The following is a 24,201-nucleotide window of genomic DNA, read 5'->3' on the forward strand; positions in this document are numbered from 1 at the left end:
AACGGAGGATCGTAGGAGGACGGCGTGGGACATGAGAGCGCTAGGAGCCCCAGGTAAGTGTCAGATTTGTTTTTTTTAGTACCACCAAAGAACCACTTTAAGGGCCCATTCACAGTAGAAGCGGTTTTCTCAGTGTTTTGCGCTTGATTAGCGTTTTTAAAAAACGCTCCCGTTCACTTTTATTAAAATCGCCGAAAAATTGTCGCAATTTTCGCGATTGCAAAATTGTGGCGATTTTTCAGCAATTTTTACCGCGATTTTAATGAAAGTGAATGAGAGCGGTTTAAAAAAAACACTAATCAATCGCAAAATGCTCAGAAAAGTGCTTCTAGTGTGAATGGGCCCTAAAGGTGTGTAGACAGACAGGTTCTCTTTAGAAAGGTAAAGGCAATAATAATAATGACATGTGATAATCGTCCATGCTCCTTTCTGCGGCCTGGAGACGTTTGTAGTAGCGGCGCGGCGCTGGATTACTGTGAAGTCATCAGAAAGAGGGGAAAAAAGGCCACGTTTTTCATGTTCCCAGGCCTGGCGGCGATCCCCGCTCATTCATTCATACAGCAGCTACACACGTGTTTCCTATCCCCGGCTATACATAGTAGCTGAACGTATAGACTGTTTGCATACAAGGCTGAAAATACGCAGAGCTGCATTCCAGGCCGGGCCGCCTGAGTGCGCTGACCTCAGAAGACTCCGCAGCTATTTAAAGCTCCTTACACAAGTGCGAGTCGCTGGGGAAACAGATCTGAGGCAGGAGGAGGAGGTGGGAGAAGCTCATTGTAGTGTTAATCTGCAGGCCTAAAGAATTACACGCTGAACAGTACGGATTTACTCTCCGCGCTCAGCCGGGCCTCAGCCAATCGGAGCCCTCGCCGATTATTTAACGTAACCTCAGCAGCGTTGCCTAGGCTCTGACCGCGCGTGACTCCTCTGCCTAGCAGGCCTCGGCCGCTCTCTCCTGCTTCCCATCGCTCTCAAGCTTCTACGCTTTTCACTTTATTTTGTTATTTTCACAATGCACCCCCAACAAAATATACATAAATAAAAAATGTAGTTTTTAATCAACACCAGATGTTAACTTAAAAAAAATAAGTTGATGTGTTTTGTTTGGTTGTTTTTTTGGGGGGTTTTTTCGAGGGGTGCTGACAATTATTGAGCCTTTCCCAGGAAAAAATTGAGCTAGGAAACTGTAACTGCCACGCTATTCTACATATTCCCCCACGATGTCACTGCACTTGTGACATCTGCCCTGCGGAATTTTAAAGGGTACCTGTAGCAAAAAAAAAAAAAAAATTGCCCCCATGGGGTGCTCAACTTGGGAGGGGGAAGCCTTTGAATCATGAAGAGGCTTACCCGTCGTCCTCCGCAGTCTCTGTTCAGCGGTGGAACCCCTAAAGTCCGCAGGTGGACCCAATGTTGGCTCTCACATGCACAGTAGCTCCGCCCTGCTTGGCTTCCTTTGGCAGTTGTCAGATTGGGTCCATGCTACTGCGCAGCCACGAGTCATCTGCACCTGTGCAGTACTGTGGACACGATCCGGCCCGGCTATTGCTGAAGAAAGCCAAGTGGGACGGAGCTACCAGGCACATGCTCAAGAAGGCCACACTACGGAGGTCCCAGCGCTGGAACAAGAAGGACGGGAGAAGCCTCTTTAGGACTCAGAGGCTTCCCCCTCTCAAGGTAAGTATCTAAAACTATGCCATGCAAGGAAACCAGAGATGAACGCTTTGGTACAAAATAAACATATTCCCTGATAGATTTTACAAAATAAATACTATACCTGGTATTTTCGCCGCTCTAGTGTGCCGTTTTTTGTGTTTTATTTTACTAAAACTCCAAGCAAAACACAGTTCATCAGAAAAGCATATTATTTAGTGGGCTGTGTGCAAAATGAAATCACCATTTCTAAAAACCTCTTATGACTAACAAATATAGACTAAAAAAAAAAAAAAAAAGTTTTTCAATACACCCTTAGGCCCGGTTCACACTTGCGGTTCTCTGTCAAACGGACCGGATGACCTGACCGGATCCGGACCGGATCCGGATCGGAACCGTACGGTTCTGATCCAGATCCGATCCGGATCCGGTCAGGTTGCATCAGGTGTTCATCAGGATGCGATCCGGATCCGTTTGGCAAAAGATAGTAGAAATAGAATAAAAATGTTGGGGTTTGGGAGGTCAGCAGAAGGTGGACCTGTGGAATCAGGCCCTCCGCTGTTTAGCACTCACCTCCACCTCCGACATACTGCCAACATCTCCAGCACGTTTAAAATCACTGCTGCTCCACTCCAAAATGCTTGCCCATGTGTCCCCATCCAAAATCGCCGCTTCAATACGCATAGGAAGTGGGGTAGAACATCCGGATTTTTAGCCAGTGTGTTGTGCGCTCTCCGGTTCTCATTGCTTTGTATTGGCCGGATGGTGCAGTCCGGCTCCGCTCCGGATACGGCTGCCGGAGGAGCCGGACCAAAAAATAGCGCATGTTGGGTCTTATGCCGGATCCGGTCCGGACGAAACGGACGCATGTGAACGGACGCATAGGCTTTCATTGCTATGCCGTGCGTCCATTCCGTCCGTTCTGCATGTGGTCCGGCTCCGGCACGGCGATTCCGGACGGCGACCGCTAATGTGAACCGGGCCTTACATTAGCAGCTCCTCCCATCTCATCACAGCTCTATGTGTGGCTGCAAATATACAGAACAGGAAATCAGAGCCAGGAGGGGGCGGGCTTGGGCTTGAAAAGACATCAGTGAAGACAGACTCGGCTATAATGATTCCTGAGCAAAGCCAGACTGAATGCTTAGTCGGGATTTTATCAGGGCTGATAACAAGCAGGCTGAGCAGTGAAGAATGAAGCAGAAAGCAAGGTAGGTGTTTTCTCTAATATTCCCACTGATATATATGGTTAAATACATGAGGGTGCTTCTTCTCTGGTTCACTTTAAGTCCCTGCAAATAGAATTCTTGCTCACTGGCAGCATTAGTTACCTCCAAAACACTCCCAAGTCATCCCTTTAGGTGTTTTTTGAGAGTGTAGCAATACTGTTGTCTGACCTCCATGATCGTGGTATGAATGGCTTTCACATTTGCAAGCACAGAGACCGGCCTTCCACTGGGTTCCTCACTTACAACACCAAAATTGACAGTTTTAAAAGTGACCCAACGTTTAACTGCTACTTGTGTAAGGCCAGTGTCACCCAACGTTGGTGACATTTCATCATGGATCTGCTTTGCACCTTTCCCTTGGAGAAAGAGGACCTTGATCTGTGTTAAGGCAGTAGGATTAGTCATACTATGCCAGGTAAAAAAAACACATATATAAGTAGATAAATACTTGATTTACTTACATAACACATGTATTGAAATGTCCACGTTTTGATTTCAGTGAATTTTATATAGTAATTGAAGAGAATCCTTTTCCTGGTGGAAACCATGTCTTTTGCCCACAGTTTGAGGCTAAATCCTGATGTCATTTCTTCCCTTAACTTTCTTTTCTTTTCTCCTCCAATCGCTGAGTCACCTCAGCCTTGCTTGTAAACACAAGTGAGCAGAGGATGATGTTTCAACTAGGTAGCTGGGCAGGGAAATAAAGGGAAGAGGATTAATACATTATAGATAAAAGAACCCCCAGCATGCAACTGTTTGGCAATGGCTATTAAAGGGCCAGTGCTCCAACGGAAGGTGATAATTCCAAACCATAACAGCAGAAAAAGTTTTGAATGCAGGATTAGCATCTTTATCACTTAATACACTCAGACCAGTTGCTGTTGAAATAAGATTTTTATGGTGACAATCCCGCTTTAAGTAAAGGAGCAGTAGGGTATTGTACCGTGTTAGCCATCAGTAAAAGCAAGAAGTTTTAAATCAGGATGATGCCATTTATTCGCTAACTACAAATGAATAAGAATAAGCAAGCTTTCTGCTGTGCAGCCTTCGTCGGGCTTACAATCCACATCCTGATTTAAAACATCTTGCTTTTAAGTAAAGGAGGCGAGAGAGAAAAATAGCAATGAGTGGAATTAATTTAGTGAGAGATGTTGGCATTCGCAGGTTCTCTTTAAACACTGTGTTAGAATTTGAATATTATTTTGGCCATCAGGAGAGTGAGGAGCAGTTGGCATGAGAGTGTTCCAGCAGGATACAGACGTCCCATCCTCCCCTCGTTACCAGCAGAAGACAGGCCTGACGGGCCCCCGGTACAGACTGGCACTGTGCTCGAGGCGGCGGGCGCCCATGCCAACATGAGATTATCACACGTGTTGCTTCCATACCTTTACTGACGAGCCAGGCTGAATCCGGCGAGGAGAATGTCGGAGCCGTCACACGACAATGTCACATTTGTCAGAACACATTTTTGGCTCGCAGTCCCTATTAGGGCAGCTGTGATTCCTGCACTGGGAACGCCGATGGCCCAACTCAGGTTGTGTTTCAGGACTCTTCACATCCCCTTCCGCGTGTGTGTCGCTCCCGCGATTAACCGTGCAATCTTCAGAATATCATAAGCTTGGATTTCCTATTATTTTATATTTGTACAGTGCCAACATCTTCGGTAGCGCTGTAGATAGTACAAAACAAATAGCGGGGGGCATAGATGCATGCGATGTGCAGTACTCTGTACAATCGGGGCTTCCAGCAATACAAATACAGACATACATTGCTGATGTGTAGTGAGACATCACCAATACTGGTACACGTTCATATGGTAAATTACAGCAGAATAAAAAACACTAGGAGGTGGTCCCTGCCCTTGTGGGCTTACAATCTAGAGCAGGCCTGGGCAAACTTTACACAGCCCGGGCCACATTGTGCGGACCGCAGGACACATGTATGAAATCCCAGGTTTGCGAGCGGACAGCGGGGCATTTGAAACTCACCTCGCTCACCGATGTCCATGGCAACAGAGCATCGCATGACGTAACATCAGGACGTGCCAGCGTCCTGTTGCCATGGAGATGCAACGCGTGACATCGGTGAGCGAGGTGAGTTTCATCCCACTGCCCGTTTGCAACTTTTCACGGAGGGAGGGGGAAAGGAGGGGAATCCGTCCGACTGTCGAAAGGGCCGGAGAAGCAGCGCAGGCTGTGGTTTGCCTAGCTACGATCTAGAGGGTAGTGGGATGGAGACACTAGGCAAGGAGACACGGGTTAGAGCATGAGGCAGTGAACCTTCAATGTTACCTATAGTAAATTATAGCCTTGTCTGAAAAGGTGTGTTTTGAGAGTAGGTTGGAAGGTTTCCAGGTTTGGGGCATGACACCCTGGTTGATGGAGGGAGTTCCAAAAGAGAGAGGATGCCCGTGAGAAGTCCTGGATATGGGAGTGAAAGGAGGTGACCAAGCTAGAGGACAAGAAGGTCTCCTGGGGGAAGGTTCTGGATGGTAAAGTATCTGGAGATTAATAACTCCTTCATGCTGTGAGCTGTCCATAAGCATAAGAGCAGTAACCTATAAACGTGTCATTAATGCAAAGACATCCAGGCTGCCCTCAGTGACTCTCTGCAGAGCACCAAATCTCAGGGAATCTACACAGAGCACCAAATCTCAGTGAATCTCTGAAGAATACCAAATACTGCATCTGTATATCTCTGCCAAACATCATGGGCCTGATTCACAAAGCGGTGCTAACAGTTAGCACCCTGGTGAAAAGCCCTTTATCACGCCTACACTCAGTTTAGGCATGATAAGTTTAGGCGTGATAAGTTTAGGTGTGATAAGTTTAGGCATGATAAGTTTAAGCACCAACTGCGTTAGCACCGCAGTGCACAGCTGATCAAAAGTTTTGCGCTAGCAAAGTCTGGTGCACTTCGCATAGAGTTTAATGGCGCTGCTTTGCGTGCGGGACTTTGCACGCTATCTACACTTATCTAAACTTATCACGCCTAAACTTATCACACCTAAACTTATCACACCTAAACTTATCACGCCTAAACTGGCTTTTCACCAGTGTGGTGCAAAGGTTATCATGCCTAAAGTCTTTTAGGCGTGATAACTGAGTTATCACCGCTTTGTGAATCAGGCCCCATGTGTTTTGCAACACAGTTCCCAAACAGTTGACATCTGAAGAACAACGGATCCAAAGCCACCGCATGTATCCCAGATAGAGCCTTCAAACACATGGCTGGATCACTGGTCAGATGGGCGTCATCCGCAGTTGATCATGCTTCACAAATGTCCTGCATTGGAATGAAATGCAGACGCCATACAACCACTTGCCAGCACGGATGAGGCGGATTAAGAGGCAAGTTGCTTGAAGGGTGGATAGCTCTACTTGCTGCACAGCCTCTACAGCGGTTGTTTGCCCCACTTACCAACGCTAGTCATTAACTTTGCAGAACTATGCACAAATGTGTATGTCTGGGGATTGATTTCATGCTGTTGGGTACCAGTAGCCATTCCTATTCGTCTGAGCTAGACTGTGGCAGTATTTGATGGTGCTGTTGTCTATCCCATTGGCCACTTTGTTTTTGAAAAGAACATGGCAGCCTCCAGGGAACTTGGAAGAGTGGCTTGGTGTGCTCTATAAATACGTTTCCTGTAGGAAAAAAACTCAAATAAAATTCTGAACTCGACTCCACATGTGTTCACGATGGCTTGTGTCGCACGTAACTGTTCCCAAGTGTCACCTAGAACACCAGCCGGTGAGGTTCCCCTCCATCTCTCCACCATTTGGCGCCCCACCACATCGCCCACGGCACTTGTCACCGACAGTCAAGTGAGGACATTTCTTCTCTTTTACCAGTCCTTTGCGCCTTCGTTTCCTTTCTTCCGCCTCTTCATGCCAGCGCTTGTATTTGTTATTCTTTATAACTCTCTTTGAAGTCAGGAATCCGAGGGGAATCTAAAGAAGACCAGATGTTTCTCTTACGGAGTCAGAAAAGCGACGAGGATTACGCTTAATACAAAACCATAACACTCCAAGCCTTCGCCGCAATCCGCCTGTCCCTGCGACGCCCATAAAAGACGCTCTTCACTTCACTTGACCCAGAAGAGCGTCAAGCAAATGGCTGTAAACTATGCATTATGCACATACATCGCGGATGCGGAAGATGTACGGCGCTCGACCGGGGAGCTCATCCTTTATTGTGCTAAAGGATATTATTCACTCTGGTAACACTCCATGTGTGTTTTATGCTCTCCCTGGGAATAAAAGTATAGAGCTAGCGCTGGAGTCTCTTATCCAACACATATATTTACATAATAATATTTAGGCTTGTAAAGCCAGTTTTTCTTTTCAATCCAAGAACTGTACGGCCTCAATAGACTACAGAGCAATAGATGTGTGTGAAATATAGCCATGTATTCGTAGAGCAGGCGGATAAGATGTATGTCTGTTCACCGATTTCTGGGACCACGATTAGACCACTAGCCGGGGGACTGATGGGAATGGAGCGGTCACAGTTTGAGGTGCTTGTAAACTGCTCAAAGTGTACCCGAGGTGGGGGGGGGGGGGGAGATAGGACACTGAGGCATGTTCCCTAATGCATGACGTACCTCTGTGCTTCTTATGCACCGCTCTCTGCCCCCTTTGTGCCGCGTTGTCACCCCCCAATATTGCTGACATGCAGCTTGTCGGCAATCTCAAGGGGGAAGGAGCATCCCTTGCAGGAGAGGCACTCCTGCAAAACGCCCACTCGGCGTCAGGAACACCCCCACCCTCCTCTCACTGGCCTTTTGCCGCGTATCCCACACTCGATCCCCACTTTTATGATCTTTGTGCTTCTCGGATGAGAGCACGGGGCTCTGTATGCAGCGTCATGACCCCTGAAAGCGAAGGCTGGTAGGCGGAGACATGGCAGCACAGGGACACTCATAGGTGCAGGCTAAGGGGGGGGGGGGGGGGTCATTGGCAGCACAGGGACACTGATAGGTGCAGGCTGGATGGATGCAGCATGGCAGAACAGGGCACTGATAGGTGCAGGCTAGAAGAAGGAGACATTGCATCACTGAAGGGTGCAGGCTGGTTGGAGGCGGCATGGCAGCACAGGGACACTGAAAGGTGCAGGCTGGAGGGGGGGGGGGGGGCATGGCAGCACAGATAGGTGCAGGATGGAAGGAGGAAGCATGGCAGCACTGATAGGTGCAGGCTGGAAGGAGGGGGCATGGCAGCACAGGACACTGATAGATGCAGGCTGGAAGGAGGAGGCATGGCAGCACAGGACACTGATAGGTGCAGGCTGGAAGGAGGAGACATGGCAGCACTGATAGGTGCAGGCTGGAAGGAGGAGACATGGCAGCACAGGACACTGATAGGTGCAGGCTGGAAGGAGGGGGCGTGGCAGCACAGGACACTGATAGATGCAGGCTGGAAGGAGGAGGCATGGCAGCACTGATAGGTGCAGGCTGGTTGGAGGAGGCATGGCAGCACAGAGACACTGAAAGGTGCAGGCTGGAAGGGTGGCATGGCAGCACTGAAAGGTGCAGGCTGGTTGGAGAAGGCATGGCAGCATTGATAGGTGCAGGCTGGAAGGAGGAGGCATGGCAGCACTGATAGGTGCAGGCTGGAAGGAGGAGGCATGGCAGCACTGAAAGATGCAAGCTGGTTGGAGGAGGCATGGCAGCACTGATAGATGCAAGCTGGTTGGAGGAGGCATGGCAGCACTGATGGGTGCAGGCTGGAAGGAGGAGGCATGGCAGCACTGATAGGTGCAGGCTTGAAGGAGGAGGCATGGCAGCGCAGGACACTGATAGGTGCAGGCTGGAAGGAGGAGGCATGGCAGCACTGATAGGTGCAGGCTGGGCGGAGGAGGCATGGCAGCACAGATAGATGCAGGCTGGAAGGAGGAGGCATGGCAGCGCAGGACACTGATAGGTGCAGGCTGGAAGGAGGAGGCATGGCAGCACTGATAGGTGCAGGCTGGAAGGAGGAGGCATGGCCGCACTGATAGGCACAGGCTGGAAGGAGGAGGCATGGCAGCACGGGGTCACTAGGATAGAGGTTTATAATTGACAACAGCTGGTAAAGCTCCCAGTATGCACCTTTCTGTAGGTATAATTGTGACTCAGCCTACAACAGTGCCACTTGGTTGTCTGTATTACACAACAACTGGATGATTTTTATTGCCTGGCAGATGCTGACTGTCCTGGTACATTTTTTTTAATTTTGCATACTAGTTGCTGAAACGGTGAATTAACAGATTGCTTACAAGTGTATTTTATCGCCTAGATCCCTGAAAGTTGCACCATTTTGGATAGTAATTAAAAGCACAATTTTTGCAGTTTATTTTCTTTTTCTCTTCCCATGTATTGCTGACCGCTAACGCAGTACAAACCACTTCTCTGTGCTCTTGTCTCTCGAAGGAACTGGAAATCAAAGCAAGGAAAAAATGCCTGCTTTTAAGACGACATCTTGACCGGATCCTGTAAGGGGGACTTGACCGACCTTCAGGTGTTTTCTCTGGGGCAATTTGTCACTGTTTCTCTATCCGCTCTATCTCTGTGCGTCGCATTCTGAATCCGGTGCGGTGCCAGAAATTGGGAGCGCCTCTGCGTTCTGCAGACATGAGTGCATCGGACCATTGATACTGCTTGGTGGGTTGCATTGTAGAGGTGAGAATGCCCCATTTAGAACAGTGAAGCCTGGAATCCACTTGCAGCTGCAAGACGCTCTGAAAAATGCTTTTGTTTTTGAGAGCGATTTTGCCACTTAGAAGCGGAGTAACTTCCGCAGCGGTTTCAGGTAAAGCGATTCTTGGGCCCTGCTTTCCCCCATGAAATTGCTCAGAAAATTCTGCTGACACAACAGTGAGGTAGACCAGAAGGACGATGAAGGGTGAAAGGGGAGTGCACTGGCGGGACTGGCGGGACACATGACAACACTCCGCGGTGTGGAGTCACTGGACCTGGAGGCCCCATACAGCTGCCTCTGGGCCCTGGGCAATTGCCTAGTTTGCCCCTATGGAAGAGCTGGCCCTGTGTACGTGCACTAACTGGTACTGCCAGATCGCTGTGTCACCGTTTGCTGCCACTCATTGGATTAGTTCAGGTGTTAAAAATGCATACGATGACTCCTGCTCTCTGCAGGTAAGAACTGCAGCCACAATTTGGGAGTTTCCCTGATAGTCTCATGGCAACAGTACTCCAAACAGTAAGAATACCGTTGCCAAGGTTGCAGTGAAAAAACAATTTGAGCTTACCGAGAGCTTTATAGACTGAAATTAGTTTTTGTTTTGTTTTGTTTTTTATAACAACAAATTGCAGAAAGTCTTATCAATATTTATGACAACATTATAATGTGGAGTGAAAGACCGCTCCAGTACGACATAACGAGAGGTGTTAAAGTGACACTGAACAAACAAAAAAAAGTATGATTTAATGAATTGTAATTGTAGTATGACTGATTAGTACATTAGTAGCAAAGAAATTAGTTTCAGTTATACAGCTTTTTTTTATTTTTAATAACATTGCATCATTCTCTAATATTTGAAGTTTACAAACCACACTCTGCATTTTAAACTATGAAACAGAGCAGAGCTAATGACCCTTTGAACTTCCCAGCAGTAAACTCTTATCTGAAGTTGTGTTTCACTGTTACTTTGATGTACAAGTGCTTCAGAAAATAGCACTACTCTCTGACTAAATTAGTCGGGGAGCTCAGAGAAGCTCTTTTCTGCATAGATAAAGAGACATTTCTTTACTCTTCCTGTACTGGAAACAATATGAGACTCATATCTCTGTTACTAATGTTCTATTTCTTAGCTGCACTACACGTACTATTAATTATCGTTTATGTTCACTTCAGATTCCCTTTATAGCCCCGCAGCATGTGGCATTTAACCCCTTCCTGTCTATGGAATGCGCTTTTATTGAATTAGCTTTATATAGCAGTCCGGATAAAGCGCGGCGCTTGTTTTCCCACGTCGGGCGGCTTTGCCCTCCTCTGAAGTCCGTAACACAATCGCATTCTTTGTGACGCAGTCCGCCCCACCCTAATTAGGCTTTAATCCCCGGCGCTAAAGGACATCAGTAGACCAATGTACTCCGGCAAAGCCACGGCCGTGTCTCCAAGATGTACTCCGGTCCGGCTCCCCTAAGATGTACTCCGGTCCGGCTCTGCCCCCCCTCCGGTCCGGCTCCCCCCCCCCCCACCAGCGTTCCTCACCAGGAAATCTCAACCAGAGTGCCAAATTATGTTAGAGGAATTAGTGCAGCATACAAATGTCCCATTACTGCAGGGAAACGACCATCATTAGCAGCGGGCTCCATAATCCCTCCGCTCTGACCTCAAAAGGCTTCTGCAGCAGCAGCGGCCTAACTGTTATCATACTCTCCCTACCTGTATTCATACACTAAGCGTCAATGTTAAAGAGGCCCTGTACTCTGGCACAGGACAGAAGTAAGACACAGAGAAATGCACCCTGTATGTATTTAGAGAGTTCAGCCGGTCTACTTCCCCCTCATCTGTGACTAATCACAATTGGTAATTTGATCTCTCCCCTGTGTCATCTGACTGCCATGGCAGAGAAGCTCATTCGAAAGCACAGGATGTTACAATACGTCTGCATCCATGAAAGCACAAAGTAGACACACTGAAGATTTATTGCAGGATTTTTATCAGCTTATTATCATTATTATTATGCTGTTGCTTATCTGTTAGAGCAGACAGGAAGTTCTGAGTTCAGGTCCGTTTTAAAATATAGTAGGATGGAGTAATTATTATTCTGGATACCCACTTGTAGCATCAGAAACACTTCCTATCGCTATATATTGCTGTATATTGGTATGTAGCCCCACCCTCCTAGTGATGTCACAGCCCAGGCTGTTTAGCTATGCAAAATTCTCCTCCCCAAGAGTAGTCTAGGAGACCAGGTATATTTTGTACTGGCTTTGGAACTCTCAGTAAAGAACATTCTGTCATGTTTCACTTTGCCAGCAGTAAAGATGTCACCATGTGATACATTTCAGAATGTAAATCAGGAAGAGGAAAGATTTTACGATGGACAAACATTGACTAAATCATTTATAAATTAACTAGCTGACCTAAGCTCATTTAAAAACGGGCTCTAGGTCTTTCACTGCTGCTTGCCGCATGTCCTGCACAGACACAGCCGTTGGGACAGAACGCAGGACAGTGCAGGCGCTTGCACGGCAAACGGTGCGCACGACAGGTGCGCGTGCTCGCCTCCTGCTCCGTCCTGCATCCTGTCCCCACATCTGTGTCTGTGCAGGACATGCACAGTAGCGCAAAAGCACTGACACAGGGACAGGATGCAGGGACTCTTGTATTTTATATATAGAGATATTGTAAACAATAAGCAATGTTATTCATTATGTTATTTTCACTACAGTTCCTTTGTAAAGTGGAATCCCAGAACAGGTAAGTATTCAGTGGTTAGCCTGCTCTGTCAGGTTTTAAGGTGGCCACACACACACGATACAATTTTTTTAATATCCGTTCCAATTAACCACTTGCCGACCGCCTACTTCATATTGGCGGCGGCAAAGTGGCAGCCCCAGGACCACGTAACGCAGATTGGCGTCAGGTCCTGGGGCACTCTCTGGCCAGGGATCGCGCGCTGGGATGCGCGCGCATCCACCGGCAATAGGCTCCGCCCACCCGCGACGTCAACCCGCCGGCCAATCGGAAGCGCCGGCGGGTTGTTAACCCCGCGATCGCCGCTACAAAGTGTATAATACACTTTGTAATGTATACAAAGTGTATTATACAGGCTGCCTCCTGCCCTGGTGGTCCCAGTGTCCGAGGGACCACCAGGGCAGGCTGCAGCCACCCTAGTCTGCACCCAAACACACTGATCTGCCCCCCCCTGCCCCCTGATCGCCCACAGTACCCCTCAGACCCCCCCCCCTGCCCACCCCCCAGACCACCATTTGCACACAATCACCCCCCTAATCACCAATCAATCACTCCCTGTCACTATCTGTCAACGCTATTTTTTTTTTAGTCCCTAAACTGCCCCCTGCTCCCTCCTGATCACCCCCCCACCCCTCAGATTCTCCCCAGACCCTCCCCCCCCCTGTGTACTGTATGCATCTATCCCCCCTGATCAACTGTCAATCACCTGTCAATCACCTGTCAATCACCTGTCAATCACCCGTCAATCACCCCCTGTCACTGCCACCCATCAATCAGCCCCTAACCTGCCCCTTGCGGGCAATCTGATCACCCACCCACACCAATAGATCGCCCGCAGATCCGACATCAGATCACCTCCCAAATCCATCGTTTACATCTATTCTCTCCTCTAAACACCCACTAATTACCCATCAATCACCCATCAATCACCCCCTATCACCACCTGTCACTGTTACCCATCAGATTAGACCCTTGCGGGCACCCAATCGCCCGCCCACACACTCAGATTGCCCTCAACCCCCTTCCTTATCGATTCGCCAGTGCATTATTTACATCCGTTCTTCCCTGTAATAACCCACTGATCACCTGTCAATCACCCCCTGTCACTGCCACCCATCAATCACCCCCTGTCACTGCCACCCATCAATCAGCCCCTAACCTGCCCCTTGCGGGCAATCTGATCACCCACCCACACCAATAGATCGCCCGCAGATCCGACATCAGATCACCTCCCAAATCCATCGTTTACATCTATTCTCTCCTCTAAACACCCACTAATTACCCATCAATCACCCCCTATCACCACCTGTCACTGTTACCCATCAGATTAGACCCTTGCGGGCACCCAATCGCCCGCCCACACGCTCAGATTGCCCTCAAACCCCTGACTTATCGATTCGCCAGTGCATTATTTACATCCGTTCTTCCCTGTAATAACCCACTGATCACCTGTCAATCACCCCCTGTCACTGCCACCCATCAATCACCCCATGTCACTGCCACCCATCAATCAGCCCCTAACCTGCCCCTTGCGGGCAATCTGATCACCCACCCACACCAATAGATCGCCCGCAGATCCGACATCAGATCACCTCCCAAGCTCAGTGTTTACATCTATTCTCTCCTCTAAACACCCACTAATTACCCATCAATCACCCCCTATCACCACCTGTCACTGTTACCCATCAGATTAGACCCTAATCTGCCCCTTGCGGGCACCCAATCACCCGCCCACACGCTCAGATTGCCCTCAGACCCCCCCCCTTATCAATTCGCCAGTGCAATATTTACATCTGTTATTCCCTGTAATAACCCACTGATCACCTGTCAATCACCCATCAATCACCCCCTGTCACTGCCACCCATCAATCACCCCCTGTCACTGCCACCCATCAATCAGCCCCTAACCTGCCCCTTGCGGGCAATCTGATCACACACCCACACCAATAGATCGCCCGCAGATCCGACATCAGATCACCTCCCAAGTGCAGTGTTTACATCTCTTCTCTCCTCTAAACACCCACTAATTACCCATCAATCACCCCCTATCACCACCTGTCACTGTTACCCATCAGATTAGACCCTAATCTGCCCCTTGCGGGCACCCAATCACCCGCCCACACCTCAGAACGCCCTCAGACCCCAGCCCTGATCACCTCGCTAGTGCATTGCTTGCATCTATTTCCCCCCTCTAATCACACCTTGAGACACCCATAAATCACCTCCTGTCACCCCCTAGCACACCTACCCATCAGATCAGGCCCTAATTTGCCCCGTGTGGGCTCCTGATCACTCGGCCAAACCCTCAGATCCCCCTCAGACCCCCTTCCGATCACCTCCCCAGTGCATTGATTGCATCTATTTTCCCCTCTAACCGCCCCCTGAGACACCCATCAATCACCTCCTGTAACCCCCCTAGCACTCCTATCCATCAGATCAGGCCCAATACATCCTGTCATCTAAGAGGCCACCCTGCTTATGACCGTTTCCACAAAATTTGCCCTCTCATAGACCACCTGTCATCAAAATTTGCAGATGCTTATACCCCTGAACAGTCATTTTGAGAAATTTGGTTTCCAGACTACTCACAGTTTTGGGCCCGTAAAATGCCAGGGCAGTATAGGAACCCCACAAGTGACCCCATTTTAGAAAGAAGACACCCCAAGGTATTCTGTTAGGTGTATGATGAGTTCATAGAAGATTTTATTTTTTTGTCAAAAGTTAGCAGAAATTGGATTTTTATTGTTTTTTTCACAAAGTGTCATTTTTCACTAACTTGTGACAAAAAATAAAATCTTCTATGAACTCACCATACCCCTAACGGAATACCTTGGGGTGTCGTCTTTCTAAAATGGGGTCACTTGTGGGGTTCCTATACTGCCCTGGCATTTTAGGGGCCCTTAACCGTGGGGAGTAGTCTAGAAAACAAATGCCTCAAAATGACCTGTGAATAGGACGTTGGGCCCCTTAGCGCACCTAGGCTGCAAAAAAGTGTCACACATGTAGTATCGCCATACTCAGGAGAAGTAGTATAATGTGTTTTGTGGTGTATTTTTACACATACCCATGCTGGGTGGGAGAAATCTCTCTGTAAATGGACAATTGTGTGTAAAAAAAATCAAAAATGTGTCATTTACAGAGATATTTCTCCCACCCAGCATGGTTATATGTAAAAATACACCACAAAACACATTATACTACTTCTTCTGAGTACGGCGATACCACATGTGTGACACTTTTTTGCAGCCTAACTGTGCTAAGGGGCCCAAAGTCCAATGAGTACCTTTAGGATTTCACAGGTCATTTTGAGACATTTGGGTTCAAGACAACTACTCACGGTTTAGGGCCCCTAAAATGCCAGGGCAGTATTGGAACCCCACAAATGACCCCATTCTAGAAAGAAGACACCCCAAGGTATTCCGTTAGGAGTATGGTGAGTTCATAGAAGATTTTATTTTTTGTCACAAGTTAGCGGAAATTGATATGTATTGTTTTTTTTTCACAAAGTGTCATTTTCCGCTAACTTGTGACAAAAAAAAAATCTTCTATGAACTCACCATACCCCTAACGGAATACCTTGGGGTGTCTTCATTCTAAAATGGGGTCACTTGTGGGGTTCCTATACTGCCCTGGCATTTTAGGGGCCCTAAACCGTGAGGAGTAGTCTAGAATCCAAATGCCTCAAAATGACCTGTGAATAGGACGTTAGGCCCCTTAGCGCACCTAGGTTGCAAAAAAGTGTCACACATGTGGTATCGCCGTACTCAGAAGAAGTAGTATAATGTGTTTTGAGGTGTATTTTTATACATACCCATGCTGGGTGGGAGAAATCTCTCTGTAAATGGACAATTGTGTGTAAAAAAAATCAAATAATTGTCATTTACAGAGATATTTCTCCCACCTAGCATCTGTATGTGTAAAAATACACCCCAAAACACATTATACTACTTCTCCTGAGTACGGCGGTACCACATGTGTGGCACTTTCTTGCACCCTAAGTGCGCTAAGGGGCCCAAAGTCCAATGAGTACCTTTAGGATTTCACAGGTCATTTTGCGACATTTGGTTTCAAGACTACTCCTCACGGTTTAGGGCCCCTAAAATGCCAGGGCAGTATAGGAACCCCACAAATGACCCCATTTTAGAAAGAAGACACCCCAAGGTATTCCGTTAGGAGTATGGTGAGTTCATAGAAGATTTTATTTTTGTCACAAGTTAGCAGAAATTGACACTTTGTGAAAAAAAACAATTAAGATCAATTTCCGCTAACTTGTGACAAAAAAAAAAAATCTTCTATGAACTCACCATCCTCCTAATGGAATACCTTGGGGTGTCTTCTTTCTAAAATGGGGTAATTTGTGGGATTCCTATACTGTCCTGGCATTTTAGGGGCCCTAAACCGTGAGGAGCAGTCTTGAAACGAAATTTCTCAAAATGACCTGTGAAATCCTAAAGGTACTCATTGGACTTTGGGCCCCTTAGCGCAGTTAGGGTGCAAAAAAGTGCCACACATGTGGTATCGCCGTACTCAGGAGAAGTAGTATAATGTGTTTTGGGGTGTATTTTTCCACATACCCATGCTGAGTGGGAGAAATATCTCTATAAATTGACAATTGTGTGTTAAAAAAAGAAAACAATTGTCATTTACGGAGATATTTCTCCCACCCAGCATGGGTATGTGCTCCCTAATACAGGCGGCTCAGTACTGCGCCTGCGTGATCACGCAAGTGAGCGTGCGTGCGCCGGAGCAGTATGGAGCTGGGAGTGCTCCCTAATACAGGCGGCTCAGTACTGCACCTGCGTGATCACGCGAGTGAGCGTGCGTGCGCTGGAGCAGTACGGAGCTACGAGTGCGCCCTAATACAGGTGGCTCAGTACTGCGCCTGCGTGATCACGCGAGTGAGCGTGCGTGCGCCGGAGCAGTACGGAGCTACGAGTGCTTCCTAATACAGGCGGCTCAGTACTGCACCTGCGTGATCACGCGAGTGAGTGAGCGTGCGTGCGCCGGAGCAGTATGGAGCTGGGAGTGCTCCCTAATACAGGTGGCTCAGTACTGCGCCTGCATGATCGCGTGAGTGAGCGTGCTCGCACCAGAGCAGTATGGATCTGCGAGTGCTCCCTAAGACAGGCAGCTCAGTACTGCGCCTGCGTGATCGCGCCGGAGCAGTATGGAGCTGGGAGTGCTCCCTAATACAGGTGGCTCAGTACTGCGCCTGCGTGATTTCGTGAGTAAGCATGCTCGCGCCAGAGCAGCACGGAGCTGCGAGTGCTCCCTAAGACAGGCAGCTCAGTACTGTGCCTGCGTGATCGCACAAGTGAGTGTGCTCGCGCCGGAGCAGTACGGAGCTACGAGTGCTCCCTAGTACAGGCGGCTCAGTACTGCGCCTGTGTGATCGCGAGAGTGAGCGTGCTCGTGCCAGAGCAGTATGGAGTGGTGACTGCTCCCAAAGACTTCCAAAGCCTCCTTCGGCTGAAAGAAGTATTTTACCAATTAGGTTGAATTCTGCTACCGGAGGAGCCAGCGCTGGAACATGGGATCCGTGAGAGGAGCGGGAACCCTCTATAGAACCCAGAGCCTTCCCTCTCCTTAGGTATCTGATAGAATTTTTTTTTACAGGTTACCATTGACTTTAAGCCAGTAGCAAATATGGTTTCCCAGAATGCTCTGGGAGGAGATTTCCACATATCAAACAGCCCAGGCTAAGCATCACTGGGAGGGCGGAGCTACATACCAATATACAGCAATATATAGATATAGGAAGTGTTTCTGATGCTGAAATCAGGATAATTACCATAAAAGTGGGCATCCTGAATCATTTACTGCATACTGCTATATGTCACTACAGGGCCTCTTTAAATAAAGTTTTTCATCAAGTATTGGCCTTTGCAAGATTCGGAATCCTCACCATGGCTGTGATTTCGTGGCGTTTTGCTGTAACTCTGATTGTAGGTTAGGCTGCGTATCATCTCAGCAGCGCTCTCTTCATTGTCACTTCAGGGTCAACACTTCAAAGTACAAGCCCGTTCTTTCCCATCATTCTCTGCCACCAGGGAGGCGTCTTTCCAGCCCTGCTTCATTTTATAGTATTGCAAAAATCCCCAAACACACAGCCAAAATGTATGTTATTATTAACCAGCAAACACCTGTGAGAAATGTTTTGCATTAATTTGATGGCAGTTTGCGTGCATAAATTTACACATACACACAAATCCATGCATAAATTATCTCCTTTTCTATCACCAAGCGATTCATGGCAGCTTTTTAGCTGTCTTGCGTAGCACCCATAAAGACTAACTGAAGACCTGCACACAGCAGGAGTTCACTTAAAATGTGCAGCTGAAATGTGTTTTTGTTGTATACAATAAACATTTCTTCAGCTCAGACTTTCTTGATTTTTGTTTCAAGGTAGTGAGCGAAAAAAATCCAGCTCTGAAATATGCTAGCCCCCCACACCCAACTCCAGCCACCGTGACAGGTAATAAGCAGAAAGAGATCTTGTGATTGTGGGGATCCCCCTTAGCTCTAATTGCCAGACCTCTATGCCTGTCAATAGTGGGCGTGGTATAGTGCAAGAGGATTGGCAAAAGTGCATCATGCAGATTAAGTATGCCTCATTTTCTAAGATGCTAGTAATGACCCACTATAGCAGTTTAATCACACTGTGTGTGGTTTGGTGTAGAGCACCATGCGTGGTGTCCAACATGCAAGAACATTAGACATGAGATAGCAGTGCCTATGTACAACATGTCGATCTTTTAGAGTGTACATATCACACTACGGCCCGCGGGCCAAATCTGGCCCTCAGAGCCATTGAATTTGGCCCTCAAGTGGTTTCCCCACTTTGCATTATGTTTGGCCCACTCAAGACCACCAGGGAAGCTATATTGGAGGTGAAGGAAAGCCATTGGGGGGGGTACGGGGAAAGCACTAGACAGCAGGGAACTGTATAGGGGAGGGTGGTGGCCACTAGACACCAGGGAACTGTACAGGGGAGGAAGGACCACTAAACACTAGGGGACTGTATAGGGGAAGGAGGGGCCACTAAACACCAAGGAACTGTACAGGGGAGGGAGGAGGACAACTAGACACCAGGGAACTGTACAGGGGAGGAAGGAGGACAACTAGACACCAGGGAACTGTACAGGGGAGGGAGGAGGACAACTAGACACCAAGGAACTGTACAGGGGAGGGAGGAGGACAACTAGACACCAGGGAACTGTACAGGGGAGGGAGGAGGACAACTAGACACCAGGGAACTGTACACGGGAGGGAGGAGGACAACTAGACACCAAGGAACTGTACAGGGGAGGGGGGAGGACAACTAGACACCAGGAAACTGTACAGGGGAGGGAGGAGGACAACTAGACACCAGGGAACTGTACAGGGGAGGGAGGAGGAGAAGTAGACACCAGGGAACTGTACAGGGGAGGGAAGAGGACAACTAGACACCAAGGAACTGTACAGGGGATGGAGGAGGACAACTAGACACCAGGGAACTGTACAGGGGAGGAAGGAGGACAACTAGACACCAAGGAACTGTACAGGGGAGGGGGGAGGACAACTAGACACCAGGGAACTGCATAGGGGTTGGAGAGGGGCCATTAACACCAGGGAACTTTATTTGGTGGCCAGTAGACATTGAGGTCGGCGTGCGAGTAGGTCCCAGTGTGTGTTCACTTTCGGCCCACTTTGTATTTAAGTTTGACACCCCTGTTTTAGAGGGAATGTCCCTATTTTTGATCCAAATCCCTTTATCTGTCTATGCTTCTCCATTGTTCCTTTATCAGGCTAGACCGGGTACCATAAACAAAGATATAGTTTATGAGCATTACATTGTAGAGGTGAGTAGAGTGGGGACATTAGAACAGGATACTAGGGGGCGGGCAGATGAAGCAGTGAGGCTGTCGGCATCTGCTGCAGATGCAAATATGTCCTTGGAGGGAGACTTTGACAGTTTATAGGCTTGTCTATAGAGACACATTTCACCTTTTCAAGGCTCAGATTTCCACAGTCGAGCTGTGGGAGGGAATTCTAAAGGAAGGATGAAGCTAGTGAGAAGTCTTGTACACAGGAGTGAGAGGTGACTGTGGTAAACCTCTGGAGAGAGTTTTGTATGCAGCGTAATGTTTGCAGGTAGCATAACATCTGGGAATAACTGAGGAAATGTATGGAGGGTAGTTTGAACTAGACTCTCTGGGTAATCGGCATTCAGTGGAGGGATTGGCAGTGAGGGGCAGCATCAGAGGAGCGGGAGTAACAGTGGCTAAGATGAATGTCAGAGATCAGTAGAGACCACAGGTGCCTGTGTGTTTTTTTTGTCGTTTTTTTAGACTTATTTATAGGCTTTCTGAATAAATGTGTTGTAATTGAACCTCATGCGTAAAGTTGACCATTAATGGACGCCACCCACTATGCAAATTGAGGCTATAAATAGAGGGCACGAAGCACCCACTATTTATAAAAGCAAGTTGCATAGGGTGTAGCCCCGGCACCCTCCATTTACTGTTTATAGCCAATTATTGTGGCTTTTAACAAAATATCAGGGGTTAGGAGGCGGGGGTCTTTAGTGTTAGGAGTATGTGGTGGGAGGAGCTCCTCAGGGGTTAAGGTTAGGCACTATTTGGGGGTTAAGGTTGGGCACTGGGGGGCGGGAGTTAAGGTCAGGCACCACGGGGGTGAGGGGGGGGACTTAGGGTTAGACATCAGTAGGAGGGTTCTGTGTGAGAATATGGTTAGGTTGGATCATAGTAAAATATCTGTAAAGATTACCAATATTTTACTATCAGAATTAAAGGATACCCGAAGTGACATGTGACATGATGAGATAGACATGGGTATGTACAGTGCCAAGCACACAAATAACTAGGCTGTGTTCCTCTTTTTCTTTCTCTACCTGAAAGAGTTAAATATCAGGTATGTAAGTGGCTGACTCAGTCCTGACTCAGACAGGAAGTGACTACAGTGTGACCCTCACTGATAAGAAATTCCAACTATAAAACACTTTCCTAGCAGAAAATGGCTTCTGAGAGTAGGAAAGAGATAAAAATGGTCAATAGTTCGTAGATTTAAGCTCTGGCATACTTCAATGAATGTGTCATTGAGCAATAAACAATAAAACAGTTAAAACTTAAAAAGTAGATTTAAACATGAAATAAAACTGTGGAATATCTTAAAAAGTCATTTTTTAGGAGAAGGAAGATAGACACAATAGTTTATTAGTTTAGGTGTTCTTTAAGTAGTAGAATGTCAATGCTTTTGCCCATATTCTACTAGCTGCTACTGTGCTGCTCCTTTTCCCGGGTGCCTTTTTTACATGTACGACTTAGAACTGCTTCTGTGTTAAAGGTGAAAGGAGGTGGCACCAAATATTGATTCTCCACCCCTTGCTGTATTTTCCGTGTACTTTATTGCATAAAAATAATTATTCATGTCAGTTTTTTGGAACGATTATCACTTTGAACCATTTAATCACAAGTGACTGAGAGGCTTTTTTTGCTGCGCTGTACCCCTCGGTAGAAGCCGCCGTGTACTAAGTGCCCCCCTCACTCCGGGGTTGGTGGCATTGCCTCAAGTACCCCTTGACACTGGCATTTATTAGGCTGCACACCTTATTGATGTATGACTGTTCTCCAGTTATGTTGTTATGTTGCAAGAAGACTAAAAATAAAACAAAAAAGACAACAACTACCGCTGTGTTTGGTTTATATATTATTTACTAGTTTCAAAAGCCGAAAACTTGTTGAGATGAATTGGCTCTGACAAGCAGAAGTACCCCCTGAACCCATCAGAAGTGCCCCCTGGGGTGCGTGTACCATGTGCAGAGAACCTGTGTTCCAGAAAACAAAGGAGAAAAAAAGGAAAACAATACAGAGGAAAGCATCATTTTCCTTTACGTAATCCCGTTAGATGCACTGAGCTCAGGCAGTACAGTAGACAGCCATATCAGGGTCCTTCTAGTCTGACGGGAGCTGAAGGCCCCTCCCCAAGCACAAGTTTTTTTTCTGGATCTTTGAAGCACTTTTAGAAAAACATTTTTTTTGTGTCTTGCTTTAAGCCTGCTGGCTATCTGATCTCTGAGAAATCACTTTTAAAATACTGGTTAAAGGGGGTTGTAACATCCAAAAATACAAAAATTGCATGCAGGTCAGGTGGTCTAACTCCTCTCGAATGTACTGGCTACAAGAACTCAGACGCAGTTAAAGACAAAAGCTCGGCATGACAGTCAGGCAACTAGTATTTAAAAAAATGTAACTTTCATAATCCTACCACTTCAAGTGAGGCACTTCAGTAACATACAGTAGAATGTAGTAAATTAATCATAATACCCACTTTTACTGTAATTCTCCTAGTTTCAGCATCAGAAACGCTTCCTGTATATAGCCCCTCCCTCCCAGTGACGCTCAGCCTAGGCTGTTTAGCTTGCAGAATTCTCCTCCCTGTGCATTCTGGGAGACTATTTATTTTATTTATTTATTGTATTTATAAAGTGCCAACATATTACTCAGTGCTGTACATTAGTTGAGGTCACAGACAATATTTAGGGGTGACATACAGCAATAAGACAATACAGGAATAAATGATTATTTTTTATTTATATAGCGCCAACATCTTCCGTAGCGCTGTACAAAGTACAAACAAATAATGGGGAACAAATATGCATAAGAAATACAAGACACTGTACAGTCATGACATTGAATAGAATAAATACAAATACATACATAGTTGATGTGTAGTTGGTACATGTGCATATGATGAAATTACATCAATGTGAGAAACACTAGGAGGAGGTCCCTGCCCTTGTGAGCTTACAATCTAGAGATAAATTCAAACCAGATCACGCAGCACAGAATGAGTACAAGGTCACTGGATGGGAGCATGGAGATTAGGCCAATCGAGTTCACTCAGATCGATAGGGTGGGTGTACAGTAATGGAGTTGCATGATCAGGTAGGAAGCATAAGGAGGAGGAGCCTGCCGAAGGCTTACAAGGGAGAGTTAGGGGCACGAAAGGTAGGGGACCAGAGTTCGGCTGCGGGTTTAGGGCACCAGTGAGGGGTGGTAGGCCAGAGTGAAAAGGTGAGTTTTGAGTGCCCTCTAGGCCAGACATTATTTTCACTGGCTTCGCAACTCTCAGTAAACAAACATTCTGCAGTGCTGCACCTGACAGGACTAGAGATGTCACCACCTGGGATAAATTTCAGAATGTAAATCAGGGAGAGAAAAAACTTTACAATGGACAAACACTGACTAAATAATATATAATACGATATTGTACAAAAAAATAAAAAAACAATATTTATTATGTTATTTCCACCACAGTTCTTCTTTAATGGCAGTAAGTTGTCATATTGCGGTAAGCTCTGCGGTGAGGTCATGTACACATGGCGATAACCCCGTGTCTGTATGCCGGTAACGGGCTTTTCTGTGTCTGGGCCTCCAGCACCTCCTCTGCTAACGGTTACCGCGCTCTGCGCTGGAATTATAGTTTAAATATACAGGCTCTGCAGCCTGGTAGATATATCCGTGTAATTGATATATTCATCACTCGCGTCACCCTGTCACGCCGTCACTTTGTTATTCTCTCTGCCGTCGAGCTTGTGCAATCAATTATTAACATTATTTACAGTGCGACATATGCCAGGTAATGTGTGTGTCAGATTATGATGCTGTGTATGTGAGTGTCAGCACAATCATTGTGTAATCATTTCCCCCCCACTTGTGTTTGTATTCTAGAAGCTGCTCTGGCCTCTGGACACTAGAGGGTGCTATACCGGGGGGATAGAAAGTCTTCTCGCTGGGTGAGTACAGCCGTATGGCGACCGGTCTGTGTGACATTTGTATGGTATGGATCTTGTTCGGTGATCGGCTCTAATAGCTGTGGTGCCCAGTGCATTG

General features: G+C 47.2%; 1 protein-coding gene across 10 annotated transcripts in view; it reads left to right on the top strand.

Annotated features, from left to right (window-relative positions):
* The window catches only part of ZBTB20 (zinc finger and BTB domain containing 20), a 1,072,531-nt gene that overhangs the window by 634,585 nt on the left and 413,745 nt on the right, over positions 1-24,201 (top strand). For 9 of the 10 annotated variants that reach the window (XR_011026572.1, XM_068270868.1, XM_068270867.1 and 6 more), the window contains one exon: positions 24,040-24,104. The gene's annotated coding sequence lies outside the window, so the exon portion shown is untranslated. The remainder of the gene's footprint in view (positions 1-24,039; positions 24,105-24,201) is intronic. The other variant, XM_068270873.1, reaches the window with a different exon arrangement.

Source organism: Hyperolius riggenbachi, chromosome 2 (assembly GCF_040937935.1).
Source record: "Hyperolius riggenbachi isolate aHypRig1 chromosome 2, aHypRig1.pri, whole genome shotgun sequence".
Taxonomy (NCBI): Eukaryota; Metazoa; Chordata; class Amphibia; order Anura; family Hyperoliidae; genus Hyperolius; species Hyperolius riggenbachi.